Here is a 10,015-nt window from a genome sequence, read left to right as displayed (position 1 = left end):
TCTTTGCTTTGGCACCGCTCATAGTTCCCTTTTCTCCTTGGCGTGTGTCTTGTGTTGTGTTTTCCCAGAGGAAATAAATAATTGTATATAGTTTACACTGTGGTTTGTGCCTGTTTAATTCCTGCAATAAGTCCGTGGCACTACCTTTTTGTTGCGACTCCTCTACCGCCCCTAGACGTAGACGAGTTGTCATCTGGAGTCGTAACAGGCATTATGATTGTTTTCTACTCTGTAAAAGCCAAAAATGTTCAGGAAAAGAAGAAACTGAAGTTTTGATGATGATTTGATGATTCACATTCTCCTGTCGAATATGGATCTCACCAAGAGGAAGATGGTGCATGAGGGACCTCTCTCCTGGAAGGTCAACAAAGACAAGACAATCGGTACGTTGACATGAATGAAATGTGTTTTAGCGCAGAGAGAAAATACTGCATTTGAATTAATTCATTGTACTGTACACAGATTTTTACATTTTACAATGTTTTAAAGTTGTGAACGCCTCTCTGAAGGTATGAGCTTTAATTCTGACTTCTGAAAGAACATAGATTCCACCAACAACTTTGTGTCCCTTAGAAAAAGAAGTCACTTCCTCTCTGGGTCTGCAAGCCCCGCCCACAGGGTCCAATCCATTCCAAAATCAGAGGAGGAGGAAGAGTTGCCATTGCCAGATAGGGGAGAGGAGGAAGATTTGAAGGAGGTGGTGGTGGAGGAAAAGGAGGAGGAGGAGGTGGAAGAAGGAGCCTTCCTAGAGGGCGAGCTGGTAGACAGACTACCCTTCTTCCAGGAGAGGTCACACCAGGGCATCGCCGTCAACCACCAGGAACCTGACGCAGAGGAGGCCCTGAGGACCTGTGAGTTCACTGCCCTGGCCTTCCCCAGTAGACTAACAAAGCACGGTGCTATACTGTACCATAACCATGTCTTACAGTCAAACTCTTCATGTACGGTCTACTACTCTACATCTATGCTTTTGTTCTGTCAAGAACCTGTGAATTCTTTTTTTTCTTTTTTTTCTTCGATTCTGGGTCCGCTATGGGAGGTGTCTATTTAATTGGTGGAAAGCCGCGGCACCTGTTTTTGGAGAGAATCCGAGTTAGACGGGGAAGTGGAACAGCTTTTTGACCACAAACAATCACCACAAGCTACTGCAAACTAACAAAAGTTATTGTCACAAATTGAAAGAAACAATTCGGGATCAATATATTTTGTTTATGGCATTGAAGAGCCACAGAGAATATTTTTGTTGAACGTTAATGCATAATAAATGCTATTTTGGTTTGAATTCTAACTTTTGATCTCCGCTTTTTTCTCTATCTTGGATTGTGTGTTATTAACCCCGCTCCAGCTTCGACAGTGGCTATTTGAAAGGAGTGTTTTTGTTATTTCGTTATGTTGTTAAAAGAAGCCACAATAGAAATTGTAACACTCCAATCTAGAAATCAAGTTATGTGCAATTCTCAGGAAGGAGAAGAACTGGGGAGGAGGGGGAGCCCAACAGGCCTGCCGAGACAGAGAAGAGCCATTCCAACAGCAGCACGCTGTCCAACTGGCGGGACAACATCATCTTCGTCAACAAGGTCTTCCACCAGATACAGATGTGCAGAAGTACCATGGGCTCGGTGTTGTTATTGTTTAATATTGTCTAAAAGTATGAAGAGTAATGTTTTTACACGATAAGGACCCGGACCAGATTAAACAAACGAAACGAACCTACAAACCTAGTATTTTCACTGTAGCAAGATATGATAGAAATACATATACATACTGTAATAATGTTTGTTCGTACGGAGGCAGACGCAGTATGGTAGTGAGGGAATGTAGCTCCCGTTTATTAGCACAGTGGTCAATTTGGCTTTTCAGCCCGTTTCAAAGTTCAGCGACTTTCCAGTCGTCTCTCTCTCTCGGAACCTGCTCCTTCGTTCCCAGCCCACCTCCTGAAAAAGCAGAGGCACACACATCTTAAGCATCTAGTCAACGAGGCTTCATTTGCAACAGGTGTGCAACGGAGCCTCGCCGACATAACCCTGGCCACGGTCCTGTAGCTCCCTCTACAGGCCGAACGCTGCATGTCCCCCCACACATACATAGTGTAATGCTTATTTGATTTCCTCCACTTGCTTTTGAATGGAGTGTTGATCTGAATGACCCTATGAGATGAGATGAGTTGCATTGGACTGCCCTCTAGTGGACGGACAGTATCACTCCATCGAAGACACATTCTTAGAAATTTGACTCGAACACACTCATTCTCAGGATGAAAATAGAGATTGTGTGTGTGCAGTCAGGAGAAGGAGAGGGACAATCTCCTGGAATTATATTATATAATTATAATTCTATAATAATGATAATTATGATGTATTATCTTAATATATTATAATACATAACACATATTCTCGTAAATCTCCTGATGTCTTTATCTTCCCCCTGCAGTCCTTCCTGTTGCCGTCCTGCGAGGCGTCAACCTCGGGCCTCTGTAGCAGCCATCTCTATCCCTTTAACAACCATGTGCACCCTTCAGCGACACAGTCACATCTCCATACACGCTGATGATGTCATCTCACCTTTCCTCCTTTCATCAACAGGTGACGCCAGTGTGAAGGAAAAATCGAAAACTCCCTGGTAACACAAAGCCAGACTACAACATAAGGTGACAGATTGGAATTTTGAAGGCCACAAACCGACACTGATATTGGGGGATTGTAACCTGAACAAAATTCCTCCTTTCACCAACCCCAACATATAAATTGACAGTTACCCTGGGGCCTGCTTCTACCATTTCACCAATGTTTTGGAAAAGGGTGGACTGTGTGTGCTGCTGCCAAAAAATGGACACTAGAGGGAAGTCAAGAAGAATTTGTTGGAGCGCTATTGAACCATCAGGGTGTGAATGCTTTAGGAGAAGAAGTGCTACGTGGGCGAAAGTGCAAAGTAAGGTGTTGATTTTAAAATCATAGCAGGCCTGCCTATATAAATAGATAATAACAATTACAAGATAAAAAGAAAATGCTGGGGACATGTAATAAATTAGTAATAAGAATAATGATAAGACAATTATAGATGACAGGACGTATAACCCCCATAATAATGTGGCCATGTGTAAGTGCTTCAGTTTTCTTCAGTGGCCTTCCCAGTCACTGGATCTGAATCCAATAGAACACCTTTGGGAAGTGGTAGAACGGGAGATTCACAGCTTGAAAGTGCACCTGAAAAATCTATAGGTATTGCGTGATGCAATCATGTCATCATGGACCAGAATCTCAAAGGAATGTTTCAAACATCTTGTGGAATCAATGCCACGAAGAATTGAGGCTGTTTTAAGAGCAAAGGGAGGCCCTACCCAGTATTAATATAGTGTTCCTAATGAAGAGCCCAGTGAGTGTATATGTGGTTGTTAATGGCGGCAGCTAATGGGGATCGATCCTAAAGATAGTGAGAAAGAAAGGAAGACAGGAGTGCTGGATCAGAGACCTTGAGTGGATGAGTGCTGAGACCTGTCCTGCTCAACACCTTCAGACAGGCCATGAGTGAATGACAACTACTACATAGTAGTAAATGATGCATCTGCATGTAGAAGATTATTTTCAAATACATCAAAGTAATTCTTCACATTGAGAGAGAGTCTGTCGAGGGAGAACCCTTCAACTTTAACAATAGATATTAATATGATTTATTTAAACTGTTGGGCCCCTTCATTGATCGCAGATCTGAAATGATGATATGCTGCCCTCTTGTAGACAGACAAGATTACTTGAAGTACACATATTTTAGTGTATGTGAAACCAACCTATTCACTTCCTAAAAGGCTGCAGTCACAGTGCAGATCAGCATTACCACACACAGACAGACTTCTATGAGAAACTCCTACCCTAACCCTCACCCTATGACTGAAAGGAGAGATGGAATTGAGATGGTTAACAGGTGTGCTTCTCCTAGGACTATTGACTACCCCAAATGTGTAGGACGTGGCATAAAATGATCTTTACCTGTGTATTGTTGCATCATACAACATCTGTAGCTATATGTCGCTATTTCTTTGTTAGGTCATCTCTGTGATGTATGGCAAGGCAATGTGTGGATGTGAAACCATATCATTGATTATTGTTTCTCTTTCTCAGTTTCACTCTTTCTAAATCAATAAACCTGAAGTCAGACTGACATTCTGTCTCCAGACTCTTGGGAGGTGTTTAGAGGTGTTCAGCTATGTATGAGGACAGAGCAGGTGTCTATAAGTATTAACAGATGTTTGTTTCTTTGTCGCCACAGCCTACCTGAGTATTGCTGCTGACCATGTCCATCCCTTTATGACCACAGTGTACCCATCTTCTGATGGCTACTTCCAGCAGGATGTGGTGGAACGGGGGATTCACATCATGGAGATGCAGCCTACAAATCTGCAGCAACTGCGTGATGCCATCATGTCAATATGGACCAAAGTCTCTGAGGAATGTTTTCCAGCACCTTGGTGAATCTATGCCACAAAGAATGAAGGCAGTTCTGAAGGCAAAAGGGGGTCCAACCCGGTACTAGCAAGGTGTACCTAATAAAGTGGCCGGTGAGTGTATGTGTGTGCTCTACAAACATTCTAAACCATAACTCGTCTTACTGAATGAATACTTTATTCAGGTTTGGCCATTCAAAATAAATCTGGCTTCAGCCCCGCAGCCACGCTGGTGACTTGGTTTTTTACCTTTTGAATTCTCCTGACTGTTAATACACAGTTCATTTCAGCAAATTACCATTGCCCAGCTGTGGATAGACATCTGAGGAAGGAACATAAAGGGAGAGGTCCTGCTCAATGTAAATCAATCAACCAACCTATCAATGAATCTACAATCTAAACTGTTGAATCTATCAAAACAGTTTTCCGTTAGCCCACCTTTGCATTGTGTTCGCTGTCTACTCTGCCAAGTGTGGCTGTTGGGTATTGAACTCGGGTCTGTTTACCCTTGGAAAAGACGGGAAAACTGTAGATAGATACAGAGGTAAGAAAGTGAACCAGATGAACAAAAAAGAAACACTAGAATTGTAACTCAAAATGATCAAAAAATCTCAAGTAAGTTTGATGGCACTTCTCTCCTGTTCACTAATTACCTTTTCACTGTGACTAAAGCTTTGTTCCCTTGTTTTCTCCACTCCCGTTATTACTTTCACCTGATCCTCCCCTTCACAGTATATTAAACAAAATGTCTCATTTCTATTTTTGGCATCTGTCCATTATTCTTCATCAGTCTGGGGAATCTCTTACTTTTCATCATACAATATTTTGGTTGTTTTCTGGGTCTTTTAAAGCCATAGTCCACCCATTCAATCATTATTGTATGTTTTTCTTATTTTGGTTCAAGACTATGCATCTGTAACCTTTGATAAGCCTTCATCACTTTGTTACAGTACTTGGTTTTGTAATGGCAAAAAATATTTGTACTATTTTGTTTTAGTTTTATATTAAATGTATTGACCTTTCTGTGACCCAATGTACTTTGTTATTTTTAATTATGTGACTGAGGAAGAACCAAAACCGACTGCTCCTTCTCTTGTATCAAAGATGTTATGTGACCTTGGAACACTCCTAACTGCAGGCTGAGGTTTGAGATAGTGGCTCACAACGCCTACGCTTCTTTCCCAGCTTCTTGGTCAGCAAACAGGTGCAAGATATGTTTACCCCAAGACCTATGACGTATGAGCATTGGAGTTAAGGATGGTCTTCTCCTCAGCCACAGCATCAGTATCTGAATCCACACTGTTGGTGAAGGAATGCTGATCCAGCTGACCAACGTTGTATAATACTTTCTATATGCATTAAAACTCTCAACTGAGACCAAACATCGTTTGTTGTTGTTCACTGAAAGATTTCCATAACAATCTGAGGTTACTTTTGATTGACGTTGGCATGAAATATAATGTGGGAAACATTGATTTCCGTTGATGGCAGTGAATGACAATGTCGGCCAGCGATGGCTGTAGCAAAGTAAAGAAGGCTTATTATAGGTTGCAGTCACTCCTGGCCCACACCACGACTAGAATAATTACATTATTAGACCAAGATGAACGAAAGTTCATCCAAATGTTGTCATTCTCTTTAATAGCTGCCTTATACTCCACAGACAGTTTTTCCTCTCCATGTTTTTGTTTTCTTTCGCTAGTATCTTCTTCATCTGCCCATGTTTCATCAGTGTGGAGATCCGCTTTCTTCTCCTCATCCCCCTTTTGATATTTTTTCAGGTCACCTGTTTGGACACTTTCACTGTCATGACTATGATGCTGGCTGGAAATCGAGTGCAGATGCTTCAAGAAAATGGAAAAACAGACAAAGTGGTACTGTTGAACAAAAAATTTGAACAAAAATGTTATCAGAAAAAAGTCTGATCATATTTATACTTTTTTTTTCAAAGATATCTTATCTTCATCTGACCTCTTCGCAACAATGTTACTGTGCTAACTGCTAAACTCTGACCTTCTAGAATATCACAGAGCTGGCTTGGATTAGAAGAAGTTTATTTTTCCAGAAGGTACTTTGTTTATGGTGTCAGGTGCATAAAGGCATTTTTTTTTTATTCCTCTGGGAACCTTGTCATTTTTCGCCTCAAACAGCGGAGCTCCACCCAACCCACACCCTTGTGCCGCCAGTCAGCGAAAACATTTTTTTTAGATTAGATTCAACTTTATTGTCATTGTGCAGAGTACAAGTACAGAGACAACGAAATGCAGTTAGCGTCTAACCAGAAGTGCAAAATAGCAGAAAGTGCAATGAACAGTATTTACAGGTAGTGCAATATATGAGCAGTAAGTAGTGCAGTATAACATAAGTAGTGCAGTGTAAGCAGTATATGAGTAAGCAGTAGCATTATAAGCAGAATAAATAAGTTACAGTATGAACAGTGTAGCAGCATATGAGCTGTATAGGTAATGCAGTATATATGTATTAACAGTAACATAAGGTAGATAGCAGAATAAATATAAATATGGAATGCCATATGAACAGTATAAACAGGTATGCACAGTATGTACAGATATGTGCAGTGTACTAACAGTAGTATTAAGAAAATATGAACAGTATGGACATATGTACAGAAGAGCAGTGGTATTGAGTAAGAGCAGGGGAGGGGAGTAATAGTGCAATTGTCCGGGGGGGGGGGTGCAGGGGTTGCAGGGGTTGGTAGGTTGTCACGTAGGTGCAGTGTTCGAGTTCAGGAGGTACACTACTTTACGTTCCACAAACAGTCTACGTTCCAAGGTAAAGTCCGATCGTTTCCATTGAAATGGTTTTGGGTTCTTTGTTTTGTTAGGAATACTAGGATATTTCATTTTTATTTCGTTTTTATTCGTCTAGGAACGTTGTCTTTTTTCGCATCAAACAGTGGACCTCTACCGCGTATTCTCTTTGATCGTGTTAGAGCGGGCGCTGTTTTGAATAATTCCAAAGCCCGCGCTCATGCGTCCGCTACGTTCCAAGGTAAAGTCCGATCGTTTCCATTGAAATGGTTTTGGGTTCCTTGTTTTGTGAGGAACTCATTTTTATTAATTTTTCCTCTGGGAACCCTGTCTTTTTTCGCCTCAAACAGTGGACCTCTCCCGCGTATTCTCTTTGATCGTGTTAGAGCGGGCGCTGTTTTGAATAATTCCAAAGCCGCGCTCATGTGTCCGCTACGTTCCAAGGTAAAGTCCGATGTTTCCATTGAAATGGTTTTGGGTTCTTTGTTTTGTTAGGAACAATGGGATATTTCATTTTTATTTCGTTTTTATTCCTCTGGGAACGTTGTATTTTTTCGCATCAAACAGTGGACCTCTACCGCGTATTCTCTTTGATCGTGTTAGAGCGGGCGCTGTTTTGAATAATTCCAAAGCCGCGCTCATACATCCGCTACGTTCCAAGGTAAAGTCCGATCGTTTCCATTGAAATGGTTTTGGGTTCCTTGTTTTGTGAGGAACTCATTTTTATTCATTTTTCCTCTGGGAACCCTGTCTTTTTTCGCCTCAAACAGTGGACCTCTCCCGCGTATTTTCTTTGATCGTGTTAACACATCTCCAAATGTTACGTACAGTGGGGGAAATAATTATTTGATCCCCTGCTGATTTTGTTAGTTTGCCCGATTACAAAGAAATGAGCGGTCTATAATTTTTATGGTACTTTTATTTTAACAAATAGACACAGAATATCAAAAAAAAAAGTCCAGAAAAACATATTATATAAAGTTATAAATTAATTTGCATTTGATCGAAGGAAATAAGTATTTGATCCCCAAGCAAAACATGACTTAGTACTTGGTGGAGAAACCCTTGTTGGCAAGCACAGAAGTCAGACGTTTCTTGTAGTTGGTCACCAGTTTTGCACACATCTCAGGAGGGATTTTGGTCCACTCCTCTTTACAGATCCTCTCCAAATCCTGAAGGTTTCAAGGCTTTTGCTTGGCAACTCGAAGCTTCAGCTCCCTCCGCAAATTTTCTATAGGATTAAGGTCTGGAGACTAGCTAGGCCACTCCATGACCTTAGTGTGCTTCTTCTTGAGCCATTCCTTTGTTGTCTTGGCCGTATGTTTTGGGTCATTGTCATGCTGGAAGACCCATCCACGACCCATCCTCAGTGCTCTGGCTGAGGGAAGGAGGTTCTTGTCCAAGATCTTACGGTACATGGCCCCGTCCATTGGCCCCTCAATGCAGTGAAGTCGTCCTGTACCCTTAGCAGAGAAACAACCCCAAAGCATAATGTTTCCACTTCTGTGTTTGACAGTGGGGATGGTGTTCTTGGGATTGTAGCATTCAGCATTTCTCTCCCTCCAAACACGAAGAGTCGAATTTATGCCAAAGAGTTCAATTTTGGTCTCATCTGACCACATCACCTTCTCCCAAGCCTTCTCTGAATCATTTAAGTGTTCATTGGCAAACTTCAGATGGGTCCACTGCTTCACATGTGCCTTCTTGAGCAGGGGGACCTTGCGGGCACTGCAGGATTTCAATCCGTTACGGTGTAGTGTGTTACCAATGGTTTTCTTGGTGACTGTGGTCCCAGCTGCCTTGAGATCATTACCAAGCTCCTCCCGCGTAGTTCTGGGCTGATCCTCACCCTTCTCATGATCATCCTTACCCCACGAGGCGAGATCTTGCATGGAGCTCCAGGCCGAGGGCGATTGATGGTTATTTTGTATTTCTTCCATTTTCTAATAATTGCACCAACAGTTGTCTCCTTCTCACCAAGCTTTTTGCTGATGGTCTTGTAGCCCATTCCAGCCTTGTGCAGGTCTACAACTCTTACCCTGATGTCCTTTGAATGTTCTTTGGTCTTGCCCATGGTGGTGGAGAGGTTGGAATGGAAGAGATTGATTCTATTGACAGGTGTCTTTTATACCCATAACAAGTACTTTCTTAAAGTGACAGGAGTAATCTGTGTGCCTCATGGGCATATAACCGGTCTGTATGAGCCAGAATTCTTGCTGGTTTGTAGGGGATCAAATTCAAATCAATTTATAACTTTATATAATGTGTTTTTTCTGGACTTCTTTGTTGATATTCTGTCTCTATTTGTTAAAATAAAAGTACCATAATCATACCATAAAGTACCATCAAATAATTATTTCCCCCACTGTATAGGCCTAATATCTAGACCGTTGATGGGCACACTTGTTACTTGTCGCTTTCAGAACCCTGGACTGGGCTCGGGCTGTATATTCATATAGTTCCGTTAATTTGCCTAGCCTACTTTCCGTGATTTAATGTGACTTTTGTAGTGTGTTATAGCCTCTGCACTGATGATATTTATTTCACATTTAAAGAAATACAATTGATAAAACCTGATTAAACTTTCCTACAAGTTAACAATGTGCCGAATGCTTGTATTTTGATAAAACATGCAAGTTATTGAAGACACGTGTCTGTCTCATTTTTTTTACTTTGTTGCAGTATAGGCCACCTCAATGTAGCGTTCTGTGTCGCATTGTTCACATTGCACTCCTTTTGCACTTCTGGTTAGACGCTAACTACATTTCGTTGTCTCTGTACTTGTACTCTGCACAATGACAATAAA

Source organism: Argentina silus (genome assembly GCF_951799395.1).
Source record: "Argentina silus genome assembly, chromosome: Y".
Classification (NCBI taxonomy): Eukaryota; Metazoa; Chordata; class Actinopteri; order Argentiniformes; family Argentinidae; genus Argentina; species Argentina silus.
Note: the sequence above shows the minus strand (reverse complement) of the source record.